The following is a 7,736-nucleotide window of genomic DNA, read 5'->3' as shown; positions in this document are numbered from 1 at the left end:
TGCTTTTGCTTTTGCTTCCTCGTGGCTTACAACTTCCTTTCTGACCGTCATGGAAAGGGCAGAATACAGAATAGTCACATCTGATATAAGGAAGTGGGAATGAGAACTACCTACTTCCTCTAAGGCCGTGGGATCTCTGCATGTCCAGGCCCTGCATTCAGCACCTTGCAGAGGACAGAGCTGGATCCGATGGGAGCCTGGCCCTCTGGTTCTCCTCCCAGTGTCTCATCTATTGTTGTCCCTTTGCTATGATGTCAGAGGTTGTATAAAGGAGTTTAATAAGAAGTTATCTGTAAAGCCAGAAGGTGGTGGCACATGCCTTTAGTCCCAGCACCTAGGAGACAGAGGCAGGCAGATCTCTGAGTTCGAGGCCAGCCTGGTCTACAGATCAAGTCCCAGGATGTCCAGGGCTACAGACAGAGAAATCCTGTCTCAACCACCCACCCAGACCCACACACACAAGTGACATAAGACTCCTGGTTCAGACAATGTCATTAAAAAGGATGCCATCTGTACAGAGGCCAAGCCTCATACGAGACATGGGCACATGGGCAGAGCCATGCCTCTAATGAGGGTACAGTTGCCAAGCATGATCTGTGTCAGGTCCATGCACTATCAATCTACTTCTGATGCCCCCACTTTACAGTTGAGAAATACGAGACCCAGGAGGCTAAGGTTCCACAGGAATTAGCGAGTAAATGCTGAACGGGGCCATTGTACACGATTCCTGAGAACCATGTCACAGATATCCAATAACTCTCCTGCAGCAGCTGCGGGTACTGTGGCATTTGGAGCTGTGGATGCTGTGGCGTTTGGAGCTGCAGGTGCTGTGGCGTGTGTAGCTTTGGATGCTGTGGCATTTGGAGCTGTGAGATGCTGTGGCGTTTGGAGCTGTGAGATGCTGTGGCGTTTGGAGCTGTGGGTGCTGTGGCGTGTGCAGCTGTGGATGCTGTGGCGTTTGGAGCTGTGGATGCTGTGGCGTTTGGAGCTGCTGGTGCTGTGGTGTGTGCAGCTGTGGGTGCTGTGGCGTTTGGAATTGTGGATGCTGTGGTGTTTGGAGCTGTGGGTGCTGTGGTGTGTGCAGCTGTGAGATGCTGTGGTGTTTGGAGCTGTGAGATGCTGTGGCGTGTGCAGCTGCGGATGCTGTGGCGTTTGGAGCTGTGAGGTGCTGTGGCGTTTGGAGCTGTGAGATGCTGTGGTGTTTGGAGCTGTGGATGGTGTAGCGTGTGCAGCTGTGGATGGTGTGGCGTTTGCAGCTGCGGGTGCTGTGGCGTTTGTGGGAAACAGCCTTCATCTAGGGAGCAACTTTGCCTTCAGCCCTTTTCCTCCTTGCATGGAATTTTCTAGAGAAAGTGTTTGTTTTGTTGTGGACTCTTGCCAAGCTTCTATACCACCATACCTGACCCTCTGTCACTTACAACATAGAAGTGTGGCCCTCCCATAGAGGCAGAAGTTGTATCAGGCCCATGCCACATGCTAAGCTGCTCCCATCTCCAGAGCACACTGGTCTGAATCTAGAAATATTCTCAGCCTCAATCTCAGCAAGAAAGACTGCCTCTCCATCGTCCCAGAACAAGAGACTCAAACTACTGCTGTAGGATTCAGTTGACAAATACGAAAAACAGCGGGAAAATCAGTTCTGCCTGCACAGCTGGACAAGAGCGCAGACTTAGCGGTAGGGTGACCCCAGGATGTGAGACTGATCCAGGTTGTGAAACCTATGTGTGTCACCACACTGTCTCCAGTCCTCTGCATAAGGACACATGTGTGAAGCTCCAGCAGGGAATCAATCACACTGCCCGCAGCTCTGCAGTCCTTCAAGGACCTAACGGGGATATCTTAGCCCACCGCAGCCAGTCTCAAAATGTCTCAGACCCAAATCCACACAAAGCCCAAGAACGGCCATGAATGGCTTCTCTCGCCCCCTTTGCCCATGGTAGGAAGCACCATGAATGGCTTCTCTCATCCCCTTCGCCCACAATAGGAAGTACCATGAAGCTAGCGGGGCTGGCAAAGCTAGTGTCCTCGAGGTGCTGTTGGCACACGCTGGCTCAACCTGAGGGTGCTTAGACACAAACTAAACACCGCAAGCGTCTGTGTGGTACATCTTCTTTGAACGACCACCAAGCCGAGTGAGCCAGTGTAAATGGAACCTCAACTCCCACACTTGGAGAATTGAGAGAGAAGGAAGCCATGGAGCACATTTGCTACTAGGCAGAACACACACTGTGTTACCTTCTGAGACACAAATAGATAGAACATTTTTTTAAATGGTATTTCTTACCACAAGCCATTAAGGAAAAAAAAATGTGTTCTTAGCCCAAGGTAAAAGGTAGACTTTGTTACAGGAAATACATCAGCCCGACACCTATTTCTCAACAGGCTAACAGAAAGGCCAAGGAGTCCTGAAACCTTTAGAAATGGGATTAACATCTGGCACTGTTTGAAGCAGGTCCAAATATATTTGCTGTTGTGAGAGCAAGTTCCTGCCTAGAGCTGAGCCCTACTTCTTTCATAATTTATATACCTGTATTCAGACATGACTTGCTTACCTAAAACCCACTCAAAGTGTCAAGTTCACGGACATTTCGCATATTTCCAGTCTGGTCCAAGTATTGCCACAGTGAATGACTGGCCTTTTCAGTCCCGTGCAGCTTAGACATCCCCAGCTACCTAAACCCCATCGCCTCAGCTCTCTCCACCATCACCTACTTTCTCTCTCTTTAGATGTATCTTCTCTGAGCACCGCATGTAACTAGGATCAGATATGCATGTGACTTGGTGAGAGGGTCTTTGTGGGTGTCAGGCAGAGAAGAGAACCTGCAAGAGCTGAGAATGGAAACCCAGTTAAAATTGGCTTCATTAACCTAGGCCAAGACTTCAGAGAGTCTGGTAGCAGGCAGTTTCTTCCCAGTATGTTTAAGCCCAGTATTATTTGGGAAAACAAAAACAAAACAACAAACAAAAATGTACACTCATTCAGGGTGCTTGTCATTTCTTTCAAGAAGATGGGTTCTAGAGATCGGCCAAGGGACTAAGGGTCTAGCCTGGTCTCAGTCATACAGATAGTCATCTGAGCTATTAGCCACCTCTGGTCCTGGTTGTGGAACCTGGGGAGCCCCTGGCTTAAGGGTCACTTAGATAGCTAGCCAACTCCAGTCCTGGTTGTAGGCGATTGATATGGCCTGGCCTAACAGAAAGGCAGATCCCAGGACTATTAATCACCTCCAATTCTCAGCTTCCTGGAGGGAAGAATAGGTTTTCCATCTGCCCCACTGGGAAGACAATCCTGCGTGCTTAACATTTCCGGTTTTTCTGGAGACCTGGAGGCACGAGGACCTCCATGCTACGTCCTCAGTAACTTCTCACGTCTAGTTCCTGTCATTCACAAGGTTTCTTCACGTTGTAAGTAAACCAGTGCTCTCTTATAACTAGACACTATCTTGCTGTACAAACCTAATGTGTTTTGGTTGCCCTTCTTTGGGTTACTTCTTTGTAATTTGGTAACCACATACCTATGAACGTTTATGTCTGTGCCTCTGAGTGGTTTGCCATTATGCTTCTAGAATCTCTACCAAGCAGTGTCCGAGCACACAGCAGATCTGCTTACTTCCTGAATGCAGCTAGATTGTTTTCCAAACCCTCTCATCAGTAACACTCACCACTCTCCTCAGAAGTTCAGTTTCTCCACCTCCTTGTCAACACTTAATATCCTCTCTTTTGTACTGCAGCCGCTTGCTCCTTAAAGTGGAATTAACTGTAGTTTTGACACACATGTCTTTACAGTCCAAATCATGTATTCACATACACAGCGGTTCACGCATGTGTATTAATTAGCTCAGAGGAGAGGAATAATCACTCCAGCATTTTGTTTTATCACCTGCAGAGCATCTCATGGTTGCACACCTGAGGTTAAGTTGCACCCTAGAACCACTGGTTTTCAGCCTGAGGCACACCACCCCTCTCCCTACATGAATGGACAAAAGCAAATTCTCCGCTCTCCTTTGTCATTATTGAGAGGATGGCTGTGCTAGGTGAGATTCCTGGTGGGCGTTTGGGCTTCCCGTCCCTCTGCCTGTGGATCTCTGTCACAATTATGCCCAGAGTTTCCTTCTCTGATTTTCTGCATTCTAAGTGTATCTTCTCACTTTCATTATGTTTGGATTTATTGAGTTTCTTGTATCCTGGATTAATGCTTTTTATTACACTTGGGAAACTCCAGCCATTAAAATTTAAAAAAAAAAAAAAATCTCAGGGGCTGGCAAGATGTCTCAGCAGGTAAGAGCACTGACTGCTCTTCCAAAGGTCCTGAGTTCAAATCCCAGCAACCAGATGGTGGCTCACAACCATCTGTAATGAGATCCGACTCCCTCTTCTGGTGTGTCTGAAGACAGCTACAGTGTACTTATGTATAATAATAAATAAATCTTTTTTAAAAACTCTCGTCTTCCCCTTTCATCTCTCTTGGGGTCACCCCGTGACACCGAGATTGCTGTTGTCTCGACAGTGTCTCACATTTCTTTGGCTATGTGCCATTCCCCGTACTTGAGCTTACAAAATCTCTTCTGTTCTACTGTCAAATTTTTCTATCTTCTTCCAGTCCAATGCTGCTGTGAGCTGACCCCACGATGATCCAGCCTAGTCCCTGTGATGCTCAACTCCAAGATTCCCCTGTGGTTTTTAATAGTTCCTTTCTCCTGCTGCTGTGTCTATTTGACAAGATGCTGTCACTGGCCATCTTTAGTACCTTAGACACAGCCCGTTTGTTCCACGGACCATGGTCTTCCACTGCCCCAGCTCATCACTACCCACCCAATGTTGGCAGCTCTGCCTTTGTCTGCTCCCAGGCTGATTTCCTTATGGTTCTGTGTTTAGAGAACTAAACTCATTGGCTCTGCCATGGTCGTCTTCCAACAGCGCCTTCCTGAGAACCAGACACAGGAGCTTTGAGGTTGCTTTAGGGAGCAGCATCCATGACAGAAGCAAGCTCGGTTTTACTTCTGGCTGCTTAGTGTGAGGAGGCAGTGTTGGCTGCCCTTGGCTGTTGCTGGGGACCAAACGACACTTGGCTGAACCTGCCCCAGCTGGCCCTGCATTGCTGAGACAAACATCCTGCTCTCCCATCACAAGATCTGGCTTGGCCCTGAGATAAGAAACATTCAGTGTACCATAACTTCTGAGAAGTTCCCCCCACCCACGACTTACCCCCCTCCCGGGGTCTTAGCCCCAGAAGATCTTGTAAACTTCCTTCTCCCTCCTTCCTCTCCCCCTCCCCTCCAAGATTTTTGCTTTAAATATGCTCTGCTCAACCAAGTAAACGACTCTTGACAAGCAATGCTTCCTTGAGTCCTGTCTTCTCTCTCGTCCGTTCTTATTCCAGGTTGTGGTCCTCCTCTCTCCCCCGAATAACTTGGCCTGCAGGTCAGGTCAGGCTGTGATACTCCAGGTCCTCTGAGCCACCACCTCAAGAAGAGGCTTTATCAGTACCCGCTGCAACAGGCCCAGAGGAGCCTAGCAAAGGGACATTTACAAGAAAACCAAGCAGACCAGGAATCCAAGAACAACACGTAGAGGAGGCGCCATGTCAGACAGAACACAGAGATGGCGCCCAGGGAACGCCTTGGCTCAGGAAGCTCCCAGACGGTCTGAGTACTTCCTGTTTCTACAGATTCCCCTTTATGACACACTCAAAGTGGTCCAGCCTAGTGTGGCCCTGTGACAGTACAGTTACAGTCCCACAGAACAGGAGAGGCGAAAATCAGTACACCGTGCAGAAACGGCTGTAAGCCGCACAAAGCCCGGGTCACTTCTGAGTCTCACGTTTCTAATCTGTAAACCTGAAGGACTGGCATGAGGAATTGCTGGGCTCTGAGCAGAGATGATTGACTCTGTCTCTAATCTTCTCCCTCTGAGTATCTGCACACTTGCATGCCCTCATGCTCTCTGCCCTCCCATCCATGGCCTCCTTTCTTCCTGTCCACTTGAACTCTGTCCTTGAACCCTCTCTCAAGCCCCAGATTGTTCCCCTGCCCAAATTCCCAGGAATGTTTTGACTGTACCGGTCTTCATTATTTGCCCAACCCCAGATCCAACAGCCTTGGCTGTAAGAGAACTGTTACCCAAGGATTAGTTCTGTATACAGTGAGCTCTTTCTCTTCCGCTCCAAGTCCATCCTGCCAAACAACTACAAAAATTAATCATTAGAAAGGTCCGTGCCAAACATTTGGATCTGGGCAGTGGCGGTGCAGCGCCTTTTATCCCAGCACTTTGGAGGGAGAGGCAGGTGGATTTCTGAGACCAGCCTGGTCTACAGAGTGAGTTCCAGGACAGCCAGGGCTATACAGAGAAACCCTGTCTCGAAAAACAAACAAACAAACAAACCCAGACACTTGGATACATTGAAACAATGGGAATCCTGATGGCTACACTCTTAAGGTTGCTGCAATTTCTTAATCTTTACCTTAAGTTTAATATTCAATACAATCTAAGTAAGTTGCCCATGCAGAAAAATTACCAGAAAAGCAGTGGAATTTATCATATTTTATTCTTTTACACATTTCTGGGCATGGAATGAAACTAAGCATTGAAAGGCATTAGTACAGAATAAGTACAAGTCTTCCCCAGCAATCTCTAACAACATCAGGGGTGGAGAGATGACTCAATGGTAAAGAGCACTGGCTGCTCCTCCAGAGGGCTCAAGTTCACTTCTCTGCACCCACATCAGGCAGCTTCCATCATCCAGGGAATCCAAGGCCTCTGGCCTCCTCAGACACCTGGACTCAAGTGCACATACCCACATCAGACATGCACACCTATGAAGACAATAGAATAAATTAGGATATTTTAAAATAAAATAACAGTCAGGTCCTCTAAACTATCAAAATTAATGAAGATAATATGCTTATTTTCTCTATTGCATAGGGCTGCAGCATGTTCCTCAAATTCTTTGGGACTCTGTAACAGGGTGTTTGGAAATATGGAACGAGATGTTCTAGCCAAAACGGAAGTGTAATTCTTTCTGCTATTAAACGCAGGTGCTAGTTAGTGCCTTCTCTGCCATCCCACACAGTTCTCACCAAGCCATAGGATAAGCGTGCTCTCCGTGACCAAGTCCAGAACACTGGCACACCCTTTCCAGATCAGGCATTTAGAACTGGCATCCATACAGATATCTGATCCTCACTGCATGGCTGGTCGGGGGTGAGGCTAGTGGGGAAAAAACGTCAGGAGCCTCCTCCTCCTCCAGTCTGCATCTACCTGAAGATGGGAGAGCACTGAGTCGAAGTCAGTGCGAGAGGTGCCTGGTGTGGGAGGCCTTCGGACACAGGAGAGCAATGACGGACAGAGGGGAGCCCTGCCGACACAGAGGAGCAATGACGGACACAGGGGAGCCCTGCGGACACAGAGGAGCAATGAGACATAGGGGAGCCCTGAGGACACAGAGGAGCAATGACGGACAGAGGGGAGCCCTGCCGACACAGAGGAGCAATGACAGACACAGGGGAGCCCTGCGGACACAGGGGAGCAATGACAGACACCGGCGCACCGTATGATTTGCGTGGTGCTGAGTTCAACTGCGCTGGTCCAAGCTCAGGGTCAGCGTCCTCCAGCTGTGCTGTGTAATGAGCAACATTTAAGCAATCACCCTGGAACTTGAGAGTCAGATGCAGTTACCCTGTGAGGCAAAGCAGAGCTAAGGTTTCAGTCACTGCTGGAATCATGGCTGTTATCCACTC

This window comes from Mastomys coucha, unplaced genomic scaffold (assembly GCF_008632895.1).
Source record: "Mastomys coucha isolate ucsf_1 unplaced genomic scaffold, UCSF_Mcou_1 pScaffold22, whole genome shotgun sequence".
NCBI classification, from domain to species: domain Eukaryota; kingdom Metazoa; phylum Chordata; class Mammalia; order Rodentia; family Muridae; genus Mastomys; species Mastomys coucha.
The sequence above is the reverse complement of the archived record's forward strand: the minus strand, read 5'-3'. Positions refer to the sequence as shown.